Below are 17,336 nucleotides of genomic sequence, written 5' to 3'. Positions count from 1 at the left end.
AAATTTAAAGTATTTCTTGTCTGTCTCATAGGATTCATGTCTTGGTAGTTAAGTCTGCAACTAGAGCAGGAAAATATATGATGTCTTTTTCTTGGGAAATTATAGTCCCTCAAGTAGAAAACAAATTTTACCCTCCACAATACTGTATCTTTTTATTGTTTACTCAATTATATAATATAATGTTTTAATATAACTACTATGAATTTTCAAATTTCACCAGTGACATTCCTGATATCCCATGAGTCCTCAAAGGTAACCAAAGGAAAATTATTCTTAATTTGAGAACAGGTTAAAAATATGCTTTTTAATTAAGTTTTCAAATGTCATATTTTATTCATATTTATTTCCTACCCACAAATCATTTTGATTTAGAATGAATTGAAATACTTCATGAATTAATTCTCTGGTTTTAGACACATTTTATAATAGATAATCTCATTTTTACACTGAATTCTTAGAATTGTAGATCATCAAAGCCAATACACAATGCAGTACAGTTAAAAACAACAATCAAAGCATACTGCATTCTGTGATTGATACTGTAATTTTTTCAACAGAGGCCTCAGGCACTTTCAATTATACCCTACTCCCCTAGCTTTTCAGTTCCCATATGTCAAGACTACAAATGGGTGGGAGACAAAGTTCTCCCACCTCAGGTAGGAGAGCTAAGTGAAGTATTTCATATATTTCTGTGTTCCCAGAAAATCTCTGAACTATTACCCAAGTTCCACAGTCAGAAAGTGGTAGCACCATCTCCTCAAACTCCTATGTGAAGGACAAGAGGACCAGAAGAGACTGAAATCAAGCTCACAGCTCTATCCTGCATTTCAGGCTCTGCATGGGTAGTGCCCTCTCCCCTACAACACTTATTTCATCCACTTGTGTGAAAAATGTCATGGTTTGCCTAAAGAAAGGAAAGGTTTTTTTTACTTTCTCCCTACACTTGGAGCCAGCCCTTCCAAGAACAGACTATGCTGTGTAAAGGAGTGGAGAAACACCTGCTGATATCTACGGAAAAATCCATCTCACCACCAGAGAATTACATGGATAGGACTCTGGAACACATGGTCCTGTAAGAAGAGACCACTGAAGATGCCTCCCATCAAATTGAATACCCACCAAGTTGGGAAGAGGACCTGGAAAAAAAAGAGATCATGCCAGAAGTCTTGGTGGTGTGATCTCTCACGCAAAATGCAATTAGTCTTCTTTACTATTAGTCCTTGACCATTAGAATGAAATGATCTATTAAATTAAATTAGGAATGTGAGAACAAAATAAGATAAATCAATTTATTTCTTATGACACTGTGACTGAAATTTTGTAAACTCCAGATATAACTACATTTGAAGTTCCAACAGCAATTTCATATTTCGTATGCTGAAGATGTCCTCTCAGCAGCAGTTAACTTCCTATTATTAACATCCATTAACAGGTTGGGAAAAAAACCCAAACCCTTCTATTTTCATAAGTCAAAGATACAAGCAATTAAAGATGTCAAAATACCACAAAATGAGGTATTCTTAATCTTTTATAAAAATATAAAAATTTTCTATTGTATTCTATACAGGAAGAATGAGTCAAGATTCACTGAGGAAATGTTTCTGATCTTTTATAATTACAGTCATTCATTCTGTGTACTGCTAGAACATTAATGGGGTTTTCTGCCTGTCTCCTATTTTGATTAGCCAACAGACATGCTCATTTAATTTCATTTCATGTCCATCACTTAAGGCTAAGCTATGTTCCCCACTAACATGTTTTTTATTGACTTCAATTTCATTTTATTGGAAAAGTAGTAGAAGCAAAGTCTGTCATTTCACTAGTTTCATCTGAAGTTGTTTTAGAGGTGACAAACTATGCCAGGTTCAGACATTTCTGTTCTTCCAAGTATATCCCATGATTGTTCTAGAACTTTTGCATGCTGAATCCTTGTCTCATCTTCTGGCTAATAGAAAACCAGTTTCTGCAATGTGTTGCTGCTGCTCACACTCTTCTCTCTGACTGCTGACAGAAACTTGCAATGAGTTCAATGAGATGGGTTAGTTCCTACATCTGGAAAGCTAGAACTGGTCAAGTCAGATGGTGTCAAAATTTTTTTGAGGAGCTGAATGCATGATCAATGCAGGACTGCACTGTTCTCCTTTTATCAGTGATGTTACACATGGTTGTGATTAGGTCATATGCGCCTTTCTTCTCTCTGAATCCGCCCTTTAACTCCATGTGATCCTTCATCATCTGGACAAGGACTTTGTTCTTAGGCAGAATCTGGAAGATGTTACGATTGTAATAACACTTTGTTATGCTGTCTTTTCTTTGCTGAGGGCAAAAAGATTACCTTTGTCCCCTTATTTCTCTGACTATCCTGACATCAGTGCAAATTTCTCACATGGAGATCAGCTCTGGTCACCAATTGCTTTTATCAGTTATCATAACTCATTAGCTACTGCTGTTCCTCTTTATAAGGACAAGTACATCCTTGGTTCCTCTTACTGAACTAATAGCTTTTTCTCAGTTGTCTTTTTTCATCATCCTCTGTGGTGAATAGATCTCATGAAGCATGTAGACTGATGTATTCAGAAAGATGTTTAATATTAGCAGTTTTAAACTCTAAGGCCTACAACCTGACACAGATTTGTAAATTACCTGGTTCACCATATTCACACAATGAGAAACTATGACCTAAAGTTGTCTTAACAAATTATTTTTGAAATCAAAAAGGAAAGAAAAGTTATATGAGAATTGATAGGTAAAAGTAGTTATAAAATAAAAAGTGCATTCTTTGCATTATTAAACTACTATGCTGCTTCTGAACCCATCCTGTCTATTGGTAGGACATGATATTGTCTCCCCAGTAAGCAGGAGAAAAAAGTTAATTCTTCAAAGTGGTGAAATGAGAGAAAGCTGTAGTGGGTATTACTTTTCAAAAAAAAAAATACTACATTTGGTCACCTTTTCCCTTTCTGAACGACAGGGAGCTGAGCCGTCATTATGGCCTTCTGATATGGTTATATTATCATGTATTATTCTTACTTTGTGTACCAGAATACTTCTGACTGTCAATTCAAGTAATTAACCCATACTTGCAGATAACTTCTTTGTAGAGTACCTCAAATTTGTAGAACACACCTAGCTGCCGTAACTGAGCAATTATGGTACAAGAACTACATTACTTCTAGCAAGAGCATTAGATTGGGAATTGTAAACATTTCCTCACAGTGGTGTCAGTAATGATGTAGAAAACAAACAAATGTTCAATAAATATTATTTTGCTCTATTCTTTTAAGCAAGTGGGGCATTGTATTTGCATTCTTTATGAATGATGAACTACTTCCTAATCCATTAGTAAATAAATAAATATGTCTATCAGGAATAAACATTATACATAATCCAACTTAAATGACATAAGCACAAGAGGTATTTGTTTGGGTATTTTTTAAAGCTATCCTATTGCACTCATAGTCCAATTGTATTAATTTGTAATTAATCTCTCTGGATCTTTCCTGGAATACCAGCTAAATTTCACAGGTCTGGAAGACCCCTACCCTGAAAAAAAGAAAGAAAAGAGAATGACTGAGTTGAATTCAGAAATAATTTAAATGAGAACTTTGGCAGAAAGGTTTAAAGTTAAGGTCAATTAATTGTAAAGTGATGTGGTAGAACTGGAATGGCTTTGGTGAGAGAAATAAAATAGAATCCCCAGCAGAGGCAGCCATTCGTGCCGTTCTTGGTTTCCCTCTCCCTCACAGCTGGCTGCCTGCCCTTCACAGTCCAGCTGTCCTCCTGGCTTGCACTAGCATAAGTAAGGAATGATCCACCCAACATATCTCTTCAGGTCTTTCTTGTAGATATGTTTTTTGAAGCATGATTGTTTGAATTCATTATAGATGTAACTGAAAAAAAAGTTTAAAGGGATGTAATATATGAGAAGTCATATTAGATGATAAAATAGTCTTTATTGGGCTTTAAACTTAATGTTATGAGACTATGATTGTTTTCTTACGATTATGTGAAAGGAATTTAACCTATTCTTACAAACTGCAAGTATCTCCTATAGATACTCCTAGTCATACTCACCACTTTCCACCACTAACAAATGCACTTGCACCAGCAGAAGAAGAACTTGATAAAAATAAATTAAGTATAACTAACAGTTATTAATGTGTCTGAGTGAAACTTGAGCAAAGTCCCTTTAGAATAATGGTACCTATATGTCATTGTAAATACAATAATTTCAGATTTTTGAATGCTTATTTACAATCATATTTTTTAAAGTCTTAGAAAATGTGAAAGTACATTTTAGTCTCCCTGAGAAAAGTAAAGGTTCGTAGCTTACAAAGTAATAAAAAGTAAATTTTTCCTTTTTTTTTTGATCCTTTTAGTTTCAACAACATATTTAAAGTTAGATCCATGGAAATGGAGATGTTTTCCTTAATTTATGATGTCTAAATTCTATTTATTACATTACTTTCTAGTCAGTCTTCTAATTGAGTTAAAAGAATCCATCAGCTTTTAATTCTTTATAAATACATCAAGATTTTTGAGACCCAGGAAGATGTATTATTACATGCTTTCAGCTGTGTTTAACTAACAGGCAATAAGAGGGTGAACAAAGAGATCTTCCTCACAGACAAGAACTACAGGAGTCAGATATTTGTGTGGTCTTATTCTCTTAACTAACCAGGGCTTTTACATGGAGGAGGTCAAATGATCTATAGCCAGATGTAACTTTCTTCCCATTGTAGGCTCAGAATACATCACACTCTCAAAGTCCCACAGCAATGTGGAAATATTTTTCATGGAAGTAACAAGTAGAAGGTTAAGATGACTGGCAGACTGGGAGACACGTGTGAATCTGAGAGGAGGCAGGAGTTTCTGAGATCTCTCAACTGACCCTTTAGTGATTGCTTTATTGAAAAATAGAATAAACAAAGAGCACAATCTGCATATTGCACAATTTTGCAGAGGACTACAAGGGTTACTCACACCTCCTTTTTTTACTGTTTCTGTGAATTCTTACATAGTGAATTGTGACAGGGTAAACTGTCGCATGGGAAGAAATCTCTACAGATTACTCCAATTAGTCATTTACCCTTCCAGAAATTGCTTAGAGTGTGAGAGGCTGGAGGGAAGGGATGGGGGATGCAGCTGCAGTACTTCAAGATCCAGCTTTTTCTAAAAGGAGAAGCAATTAAAAAAAAAAAAAAAAAGAAGATTGTATATTAATATGTGCCCAAGAAGAAATTTGGTGTAAGCTGTGTATGAAGACTTTGTTAAAATAAGGCTGCAAGAAAAACATCATTTGGAGATGGCTCCCTAGGAGCCTTTGTTTGCTTGAAGGAATAAGAGAACCTACGAGAAAAACTAAGAGTGCAAGTATTGATTGTTCTCTCTTAAGAGGTTTGACCATTTTTTTCTGAATTTTCCTAGTGTTAGACAACATGTTAGACCAATTCAGACAATGTAACTAACCTGGGAAATATGGAAATATCACAGTTCAATCTAAAAGTAGAAAAAATATTTAACTGGGAGAATATGTTTTTTATCCATGTGAAAGCACAGCATTGTTACCGATCAGCAAAGGACTAGCAAATTATTTACTTTTTCATTTGTGTAACTTTGTGATAAATGTATTTACTATGTGTTGTCCACAGTTCCTTATCAAACTAAGCTTCAGACACCAATTTATTATTACAGTGTTCCTCCTATATGATAGCTTCTTGAAAAGTTCATTTCTAATCATTTATAATATACACGTGACATAAACAATTCACGGTGTAGTTTTCAATACTTCTCCTGAAGCTTCTGAAACTATAACACTTTTTTGCTGCTGCTCAGAAGACATCCCAGGCACAACTATGAAGAAATCTTCTACCAACAGTCCTGGCTCACTGGGGAGGTCCCAGATGATTGGAAGTTGGTGAATGTCATGCCCATCCACAAAAAGGGCTGGAAGGAGGACCTAGGAAACTACAGGCCCGTCAGCCTCACCTCAGTGCCTGGCGAGGTTATGGAGCAGATCATCCTAAGTGCAATCACACAACACCTACAGGATGGACAAGGGATCAGACCCAGTCAGCACAGGTTTGGGAAGGGCAGGTCCTGTCTGACCAACCTGATCTCCTTTTATGATCAAGTGACCCACCTGGCTAGATGAGGGGAAGGCTGTGGATGTGTCCACCTGGACTTCAGCCTTTGACACCATCTCCCATAGCATTCTCCTGAAAAAGCTGGCAGCCCACGGCTTGGACAAGGGCACTCTGTGCTGGGTTAGGTACTGGCTGGAGGGCCAGGCCCAGAGAGTGGTGGTGAACGGTGCTGCATCCAGTTGGCGGCTGGTCACTAGTGGTGTCCCCCAGGGATCAGTGTTGGGCCCAGTTCTGTTTAATATCTTTATCAATGATTTAGATGAGGGGATTGAGTCCACCATCAGCAAATTTGCAGATGACACTAAGCTGAGGGGGAGTGTCGATCAGCTGGAAGGCAGGAGGGTTCTGCAGAGGGATCTGGACAGGCTGGATAGATGGGCCAAATCCAACAGGATGAGGTTCAACAAGGCCAAGTGCTGGGTCCTGCACTTTGGCCACAAAAACCCCCTGCAGCGCTACAGGTTGGGCACAGAGTGGCTGGAGAGCAGCCAGGCAGAAAGGGATCTGGGAGTTTGGATTGACAGGAAGCTGAACATGAGCCAGCAGTGTGCCCAGGTGGCCAAGAAGGCCAATGACATCCTGGCCTGTATCAGGAACAGTGTGGCCAACAGAACCAGGGAAGTCATTCTTCCCCTGTACTCAGCGCTGGTGAGGCCACATCTCGAGTACTGTGTCCAGCTCTGGGCCCCTCAGTTCAGGAAGGATATTGAGGTGCTGGAGCAGGTCCAGAGAAGAGCAACAAGGCCGGTGAAGAGACTCAAGCACAAGTCCTATGAGAAGAGACCGAGGGAGCTGGAGTTGTTCAGCGTGGAAGAGAGCAAGGCTCAGGGAGACCTCATCACTCTCTACAACTCCCTGACAGGAGGTTGTAGCCAGGTGGGGGTTGGTCTCTTCTCCCAGGCAGCTCTCAGTAACACAAGAGGGCATGGTCTTAAGCTGTGCCAGAGGAGCTTTAGGTTAGTTATTAGGAAGAAATTCTTTAGAGAGGGTAATCAGGCATTGGAATGGGCTGCCCGAGGAAGTGGAGGATTCTCCATCTCTGGAGGTTTTCAAGATGAGATTGTATGTGACACTTAGTGCCATGGTCTAGTGGTGGTAGTGGATCAAGGGTTGGACTGGATGATCTCAGAGGTCTTTTCCAACCTGTCTGATTCTATGATTCTATGATTCTATGATCTAAAGTGAATAACGACTCCTTAATCAACCTAAATACCTTCATAAGTAAGAAGAAATGAAAACACATAAACTAATTTGTACTATTCCCACAAAATATTTCTCTAATTTTCTGATAGTATAATTGATTAGAATCATTTTTAAAAACCATTCTTATTTTTCTGGGTTTAACGAGTGTGATTTACAGTTACTCTTACTAGCAGAGCTTTTTTTATATGAAGCTGAAATACTTCACTTAATAAAAAATAACTATTACCCATGTCAAGCAAAAGAAAGCATAAAGACATTTAAAGGTTTTAATGGATTTCTTTAAAGTATTAATATGTAAAACACTAAAAATTATAAATATGTTTGCAAACAGATAGCAAAGATTTGTTAAAAATGCATAACATTTTTCTCTTTTAGTTTCTGTAAACAACAAACTTTAGAAACTCTATTCATCATTTACTAAGTGTCCAGAATTATTTCCTGAACTGATCAGCTTTATACATTTTAAACTTTTATGAAATAAAATTATTTTTCCATTTTAATTTAAGAAACCTTGTTCATGTGTTTTGTTCAATTAATAGATTTTTTTGTACATTTAAATAGAATAGCCTTTTTTCATTAAATCATTGTTCCATGTTTTTTGTTAGATGTTTGAACTTTCATTACTAATTTGGAAGTGATGTTTAGATTTTTGTCACAGTTTTTCTCAGTCATATTTATGAAAAACTGTGGATTATTTTGCATAGTATACAAATCAAAGAAAGCCATAATCATGTAATTTTCTCAAACTTATTGCTTACTGGTGTTTGTACTGGTGTTTGCAACTCTTGACAATCATTCCCTAAATTACTTCCTCATATTATCTGGAATATTTTTAGAGACTCTGAATTAACCACGAGATTTTTTTTTTTAATGTTGGGGTTTAATTCAAACTTATTTGTTCATTAATTAAATTGCTTTCTACTTACCATATTCTTTTTCCAAAAAAAAAAAAATCCCTCTCCAATGAATTGTATTCTTTCCATTACCCTATTTCTATTTAAACTAAATTATTTGAAGCTGATATTCATATATAGATAAAATGTGGTGGTATTTGATAGATAAGTTCTTATTAATATGCATTTGAGATAACTATGTTATTAATGAATAGGAGAGCCATGAATTAACTATATAAGACAACTAAACTGAGTCAAGAAAGAGTATCTATGTTCCTACTGCTTTTCCCAGGATTTGATGGTGTCCACTGTTCATTGACTGGTTTGCAATGGAGGTATATGGGAAAATATTCCATCTAACTGAACAGGAGCAAAAGATAACAATTGCACAGATACTTATTTTAGGTAATTTGAATTCTTTGCAGTTAGCATAGGCCTGTCACATTTCTCTATCTCATTCCACCAGAAGCCTCCACCTAAAACACTCCTTAGTTCAGGGACACAAATATCAGGTAATACTTTCCTACAAATAGGACTGAACTGTAATTGTATAATTCCTTTAATTCTTCATATATTTTAAATGCTCTCACTGTGCCTTGACTGAGGCATTATGCTTTCTTTACTGTCTTTGATTATTTTTCTTTTTTTCCAGTTTTCCATACTGTGTGTAGTAATATTTATATAATTTTTACTGTTGCTTTTTTTTTATTTTTCCTTAGGGTACTTTATGTTTTTAACCAATGAAACTACTTTCTTCAATTATATGTCCTAAGGAATAGGGAAATTTTTTTAACAAGCAAGAATCTTTTAAACAGTTTACAGTTTACATTTCCATTTTCCCTGACTTTTGAAATGTTTCTGAGCAAAGTTTCTGTCCTTGAAAAGTTATCCCTTTCAAAATCCCAAATGTATATAATAAATCCACAGTATACTCTATTTACACACATGCTCATGTGTTAATTATAATACAAAATAGATAATGAATGAGATCTTGTAAAAACACCCTCTCCTTGTTAAATATATTTTTTAAGTTTAAAGTTGGTCTTCTTATTTCAGAGGTTTCTATGACAAGCAAGTATTGCCAGAGAGTTGTGCAATATTATAGCAGACTTCACTATGAAAGTCATAGGCTAGCTTTTCTCTTGGTCCTTTCTCACTCTGTATTGATGCTTACAGAGAATTCATAAGCTATCAAGATGATCTGATATATCAGTTATCAACAGTTCAGAATTCTGTAGATTTTTATTTTTTTTATAGAGGGTAATTTTTTTTCTTTCTAGTTCTTCCTCATTGCTTCCTCCTTTTGAAGGGAGGACCAAGGAATTTAAGCAAGGGGTAACCTGCATCTGTACCTTTTTTAATCAGTCTGTGCTATTAACTGCCCTGTTTCATACCACACATAATCCACATATTATGTATAAGCCATTACATGGCTTATACTTGCTGGAACAATCAATTGTTTTATTAGTTGAGACACAGATTTTAATTGTCATTTTTAGGTTTTAATGCTAAGATAATCAGAATCAATTAATAACATCAGAGAAAATTCTTTGAAAATGAGTTCCTTCTTTGTGGTGCATATTTACATGACAGCTGAATTCAGAAAGTGGCCAGTCGTCTTGTGCATCTCATCATGTTGTGTTTGAGAAGCTGATGTTTACATCAAGCATACTGAACTTCTCCAGACTTTTTTCAGGGGAAAAAAATTGTGGCTTCTTACTAAATCACATGACTTAGAATGTTGTTGTTTTGCAGGGGGATTTTAATACCTGCTAAAAACAGAGGGCTTGATTGTCTCTATATTTACTTTTGTGCAAATCAGAAAGTAGCATAAATCCCGGGGTACAGCGTTAGGTAACGGCCTTCTAATCAAGCCTCTGCTTGGTTACTGGATCCCAGTATTTGTGTCCCTGAAGATGGGAGTTACTGGTGCACAGTATATGGTGAATAAACATCATCATAATGCTTCAAATTTTATTCTCAGTTTAAGTGCCCGAGTTATGTACCTCTCACTTGCCACTCCACAAAGGTACTCTGGGCTTTTGGACCTGGAGGTGAAATTTTCCTTTTCCTTGTCCTCCAAGGATATCTTAGATTCAGCACAATTATTGATATTTTACAAAAGAGAAGTAAAAAGTCACAATTCTTAAATTTTCTATCAAAGATGTTGTGGAGACTGAGTCCCAGAATGCTAGAAAGAGGTAAGGACTTTTTTCTTGAACAGACATGGCAAAAGAAAAGTCATCCAGTTTGCAAAAATGAAGAGAAAGACATTTCTGTCACTCAAAAAAAAAACAACTACTCAGGAATATTGTGGTGAGATATTCTTTAAACGGACGCTTAACTTCCCTTTACTTGGGCAAGGTAGTGTTAAAATTATCTCTTCAGACTTCCTGCAAAGGCAAGAATTGGTTTCAGTTATTTAAGCTGAAATATCTGTACTACTTGCTTGGAATAGTGATGGAGGATGTCAAAGGGCATTCCTAAAGCTCAAACAAGCGTTAATAGCACCTTCAATATTCTTGCACACAGATTTAAACTCTTCTTTTGAAATCTTTATGGAAGCCAGAAAACTTGGTCTTGGAACCATTCTTGCTCAGACCCTGGAGGGTGAAGGGAAGATCATTACACATACTCCCAGACTGCTGACTTAACTGGAATGAAATTATGTAGTCTTTAAAGCAATAGAAGCACCATTTACAGTCAGGGCCCTGCAGCAGTGTGACCTTCTTTCTCTAAGCTGTAGTTATTGGCATTGCCAGTACGAGACCCACAGCTTAGACTCCACCTTCTCTCCTCATTACAAATGACCTTCTTTGTAGTCCTGGACCCTCCATGTTTTTGATAGAGGTGCCACACAGCCAACTGCAAAGTGTAAGAAAGAAAGAAAGAAGAAAACATCACTTTTGCAGAAGGTGTATTTAAAAGTCACCTCTATGTGTCAGTCAGACTAAAGCAGACACTTCTTGTTCTGTGCCCAACCCATATACAACAACCCAAGCAGCTTACCATAAAAGATTCCAGTTTAAAATACTAGAAAAATATTAAAAATAAAGACTTAAGACCAGCAATGCATTTTCTTTCACGTTATCAAAAAAAACCCTTTTTCTGTGAAAAGGCTCACTTTGGCTGTTGTTCATTCATCAGTGTCTCTGTTGTGTAAATATGGATGAAGCTCTTCTTTCATCTTTTGAGTTAAATTTCAGGTGCATAAACAAGGCAGTGAGAGAACTCTGTCTTTTTCAGACTGGCTACAAGATTGTGCCTCCGGGGGTTTTGGTCTTGTACCTTTCACACACTGAAAAATCAGATAATCCTTCTGCCCCTAAAAAAACTCCCTGATTGTAGGGATTCAGTGATTACACTCATATAAGCAACATTTACTCATAATACTCTGGTGGTACCTACTAAATCAGAAGTCAGGCTTTGACTTTTTAAATTTAGGCTGGCATTTTTATAATTGCTAGTGGTTTCAAGGTCTTCCTTTTTGTTTACTAACCAAAAACACCTCAACCAAATTGGCTACAGTGTCAAGCAGCTGACATCAATGGGAGATGTAGATTTTCCAGACTTTCAAATTCAATCTTGCACTGGATGTTTTCGAATTTTAAAAATGTGACAACAGTTTTGAAAAATTTTGGTTCTATTTCCAATGATATGGTTGTGAAAGTGAGCTCTCCAAAATGTAAATTGACACTACACTGAGGATTTTAGAGCTAGATGAGTACAGCAGCTCTTTAAGAAATAACCTCTCTTAGATTGAAATCTCTAATTTCGAATTCTTACCCAAATTATTAAACAGAAATCAAGCAGCTAACAGGACCTTCTAGGTCTTCAGGGACTGTGAAGAGACCACACAACAGAGACTGAAGCAAGTAAAATATTTACAGTATGAATTAGTGGGAGATCACATTACTTTGGTGTCTTTAAAGGTTCTCTATTTGTGTTGAGCCTTCTTAGGGTTTAAAAAGAAGGCTTTTGGGATGGGATTCCTAACACCTAACTTCAACAGTTTCTATCTAAGGTTTAATTTCAAACTACACTCAGACTTGGAATGTAGGCTGTATGACAACATCTTTACCCAGTAATGTTAACTTCTCATTACTTATGAACAATTTCTTATTATGATTTCTTGTGTCCCAAAGAAGGTGCTTTGCTATTATCTAAGAAGAACTGTATGAGAAACAGTTCAATTGAGCAAAATCAGTTTCCATCAGCTGAATATTTGCTCTGATATACACTTGTTTCCAATTACATCTGTCCTTGACGGCACAACATAAACAAATGATACTCATGAGTACTTGTAGCCATTTGTATACTCCTCCCACTGCTTCTAGTCCACAAGATATTTGCTAAATCCAGAGAAGTCTGCATTTAAGATCTGAGTTCCCTACTTTCTGTTCACTATCTGCATTAAGATATACACCACAAAATAGTAACTGTTTTCAACACTGTTTCATAGTTGCAGAGGGGAATTTATTTTATCAGTGATGGAAGAGGCTTTGTATGCAAAATAAGCCTTACATTACCGTGTGCTTCAAGATGTAAAAAGTGCTTGAGAATTTCTATTAACATGGTGCACTGGCACTCGGGCTTTCAAAAGTTATAGAAGTACAAAAAAATGTGAAAGTTATAGCTTAAATATATTAGACCCATTTTAATACTTAAGTGCCTTTTTTTTGCCACTACATATAGGGAAATAACCATGAAATTCCCTTTAATGTTAATTTGAGACTATTGAATGTCTTGAATTATAGTTCCAGAGTTAAATCTTCAAATATTTTGCCAATAATACACGCCAAGATCCATATCTTCGGATGGTATTGAACTTTTTTCCTCAATTAAATTATTTCCCTTAAGAAAGCCTAAAGCCTCTAATATGAGAGATGCTTTTATAGGATGCATATAGAATGACAAAATCTCAAATACTTAGTGTCAGAAAGAGGACCTCATCACAGCCAGAGCCTGGGCTGAGTGTCTTATGCTTTAGGAAAAGAAGATTCTGAAATTTTTCAGGTTTTTAACAGCTGCACTCAAACTTGGAACACAAGGCTAAGGAACCTAAACACCTTAATCATGAAATGTTATAGTTATTGGTAGAAGATGAGTTTGAAGTAATAGGAGCACTTACTGTAGAAAATGTGGTTATATTTCATTTTCTGAAATCTCCTGATGTCCAGTTGATGGGGGTGGAAAGGAGACCCTGTGTAGCAATAATGCACAAGGAAAACGATGTGTTCACTAAGCTGATCAATAACATGATTAACTTGGCCCAGCAAAAGACTGATCAATCTTATTATTGATCAACTTAGCAAACATATTAGTGTGCCTGTGTAGTATGGCTACATTGTGTCTATTAGTGTTTCATCAGAATATACATGCATTGAGTTATTCAAATAAACTTGCAACAGATGCATACTGTTTGTCCAGAACAAAAGCAGAGATAAGTTGATCACAGTCTCTGCACAGAAGGCAGAAAACTGGCATTAGATTTATACATTCAAAAAAGTAAATTATTTAAATACAGTATGAAAAATAAATCTTCCCTTATCACATTTTTACTGAGTCTCTATGATAGATCATTGTATTTCTTAAAGCAATTCAGTTCCTATTTTGACTTTTTTTGAAAACATTATGTCTTAGTTCAACAAAGACATACAAAATAGTTCTCCTGTAATGCTCCCTGAACTTTGAAACATGCCAGATTTTTTTTTTCAATGGTGATGTGGTCTTAAAAGCCTGATGTAGCCTATGGATATGAAAAAAAATTGAACTGGGTTTGTATAAGCAAGCTGGAATTATCCAGCTGGATTCAGATCTAATCAATCAGCTCTTGTTCAAGATTAGATGTTTGTGAAGATTCATTTTCAAAAGCAACTTGAGCATTTGTCTGTTTGTTTCTAAAAAAAATTTAAAAAAGGGACTCCCAAAGGTTTGTGTTTCACAGCTTAAATTTTAAAGACATTGTAGAACCATTTATACATTTTTCCATAGCTGAAAGGATTTATAGTTTTAGACATGCTATCTACCCTGCTGATTATCAGTCTTTTTCTGTTATCTCTCTCTTTCAGTTTGTCTGTCACTTTCCATATAAATTTAGTCTACATGGTACACATCTGGATCCAGTAAAATTAAATAAAGAGTGAATTTTTCTTTCAGTGTCTTATTTATAGAGAATTTAAAGTAACTCAGAAAGTTGTTGCATTTTCATAACTCTCTGGTTTTTGCTTCTTTTCAGCCATCGTTTCATATTATGTCCAGGACTGGTTTTGGGAACTGGTAGCAACATTTAGACACTGACATAGTGCCTGATAATCTGAGGTGACTTCACTGATACTAATCCAGAGCAAATACTGATTTTGATACATAAATCCCAAAGTAAAGGTTTCTGGCAACAGGACGACCACAAAGTAGGAGTGCAGCACCCATAATGCTACAAGAACTCATGACTAAAGTGCAAGCAAAAATGAAAGATGATTATTGCAAGATATATTAGGGTTAGATAGCAGACACAGCAGTCCAGCATATCACTTGTCAGTCAGTCTTTCTGGTCATTTGTATATTAACACTTGGCTAAACTCTAACATGGCAATGACCTGTTTTTTCTCTTTAGGACTGTATGAGGTATCACAATTACCCTCACAGAGGACAGAAAAGGGAAAAGGCACTAGTACCTCCTGAGGTATGCCTTTTCTTGCTCATACAAGATTGTGCCACTGTGTATGAAAACAAAAATTACTGTCTTCAAAGGAGTTACTCCACATTTTTGCCATCCCAGCCTTTAAATATCTGCATCAGAGAGCAAATCTACTACATCTCTTATCATTTCTACTACAGGTATATGCTAACTCCCTTTACATGTTAGAATTGCTTTTTTTCTGATAGTGATATGTATTGGTCTGTAATCTAGAATTTCAACACCTTATTTGGATGACATGGAAACATTTTAAAGCCTTTCTTTTCATTTCTACTGTCATTCATATGTGTTATTTACATTTACGTGTGTACTGAACAGCCCATCCATATTTCCATTATTTCTTTCCAGCTGGTACTTTATTTCAACTTCTTTAAAGTCAGAGTGTGGTAGACTTGCCATCCATCATTGTCTAAGAGCTCTTAATTTGGCTACAGAGAGTGTGAAAGTAGGTTAGAATGCAGTGCTAAGTCACAAATATAGGATCAGACAAGCTTTTGCTAAGTCTCTCAGTGATTATTAGAGCTCTTTGAAACCATCTGGCTTCAGCTTGAATGAGTTCAGGTGAAAATTACTGGTGCTCAGTTTATACTTTCCAAGACCGCTAGCTTTCACATTGCATTCTGAATTAATGTGAAACCAAAAATTCAGTTGAGGTGCTTTGAATGTTGTATTGTTGCACAACAGTCCGTTGTATTTCTCAGCCTCAGAACAGATAAAAGCCATTGACAGATGCAGAGGCAAAAATTAAGAAAATGCTATGATTCTAAAAACCTTAAAGGGCAGGAACAAGGAATCCACCTGGACATGAAGAGCTACCTTACCTAAACAGGATCATGAGGACAATACCCATGTGTTACTGGACGTTCAGCCACACAGCAGAGATGTTCCGAGACGTTAGCAAAGACTATTGTAAAAGACTCTCCACTTCTCCTGAAGATGTTTCCTTATGCAAACTTGCAAACACCCACTGAGAGACTTACTCTGATCCTTTTTGCCAGGAAGTAAAAGACAGTGTTTTGATCATGAGTAGCAGAGGTTAAAGACATCCAATTCAGATTTGAATGCCTGAAGTCTGCCTTAATTGAAACCTGTCCTATCCCTCCTCCAGATGCTGAGCCTTTGCTTATGCTGCTTGCTAAAAGTGCCTGTGATGCTACAAAGCCAAAGACAGTCTCCCAGATGGATGAGAGTAATGCTAACTAAGGGAACATTTTTCAGTTGTTTTTTTATGGTCTGGGTCTTTTTTGGTTTGCTTTGGGGTTTTTTGTTTTTTCTGGTGTAGCTTCTACGTTGTTAAATTTATTTTACTTTGAAGAGAATATAACATTTTTGTCATATTCATGGACCATTAAAAGATTATGATACTGCATCAAATACACTGCCAGATAAAAATTGACTCAAACTGTGACACTTTTTCTCATCATATGACAGACTTGAAGTCCAGTTCTTGAAAGTTTTCAGCAATCATGTTTGCATGGATGTTAAAAACAGACCCAGCCTCAATCTACCTGTTTTCAGCCTGCCCAGGCAAAAGTCCACTCTTATCCAGAACACAGGTATTAGCACAGAGCGGTCTAAGCCATATGCCTCATCTTTCAGCGGAATATATTAGCTCAGACCCAGTGACTCATGAAAGCATCTGTAGGTCATACAAAATTCAGTGGATAGATTCAAGTTTTCTTCCTTTAAAACATTAAAATGTTTGGGCCTTATTTAACTGTTCTGTTCTCTGTAATTTTTGTGGCTTCTCTCATTTCTTCAAGGTGTTTTTTGGGTCTTTTTCCTTACTGAGGTTCTTTTTGCCATTGACAGGATCTGGCAAGAGACAACAGAATAGCAAGAACTGATACTGAGTTACATTGCTAAGTGTCTTCACTGAGTAGAAAATGGGTGTCAAATGTTAGCACAAACAGCTATTGAGGTCAATACTAAATTTCATGAGTCATATTTTTACTCATTTAATTTATTTTTTTTAAAGCACTAAAAATGGTGTTGAAGAAGGCTGGTTTTACGGGAACACTATAATATGAGTCAAGTCTCAGCAGCAGCCTTTAATAATACTGATCTCCAGGTGCTTTTCTGATCTTTTCTGAAAGGTTTTCCAGGTGACTACAAATAGTATCCAGTTGAATTAAAAGAAAACATTACTATGGGTATTATAGTCATTTTTCTTAGCTCCCTCAGTCTTTGTCAGCTGACTCTACACCTAATGTTTAAGGCCATTTAGTGGACATGATAACATACAAATAAATTCTAACCTTACTTTACCTGGTATTGCTGAAATACAATAAGAGTTTGGCTTCTACATTTTCCTAAAATGTTTATATAGTTTTCTTTTTGCTTTCTATTGACCAGTATTGGTATTCATAAGCTAGAACTCTTTCTTTTCAATACTCT

This window comes from Neopelma chrysocephalum, unplaced genomic scaffold, assembly GCF_003984885.1.
Source record: "Neopelma chrysocephalum unplaced genomic scaffold, ASM398488v2 Primary Assembly neopelma1_22b, whole genome shotgun sequence".
Taxonomy (NCBI): domain Eukaryota; kingdom Metazoa; phylum Chordata; class Aves; order Passeriformes; family Pipridae; genus Neopelma; species Neopelma chrysocephalum.
This window is presented reverse-complemented; position numbering follows the sequence as displayed.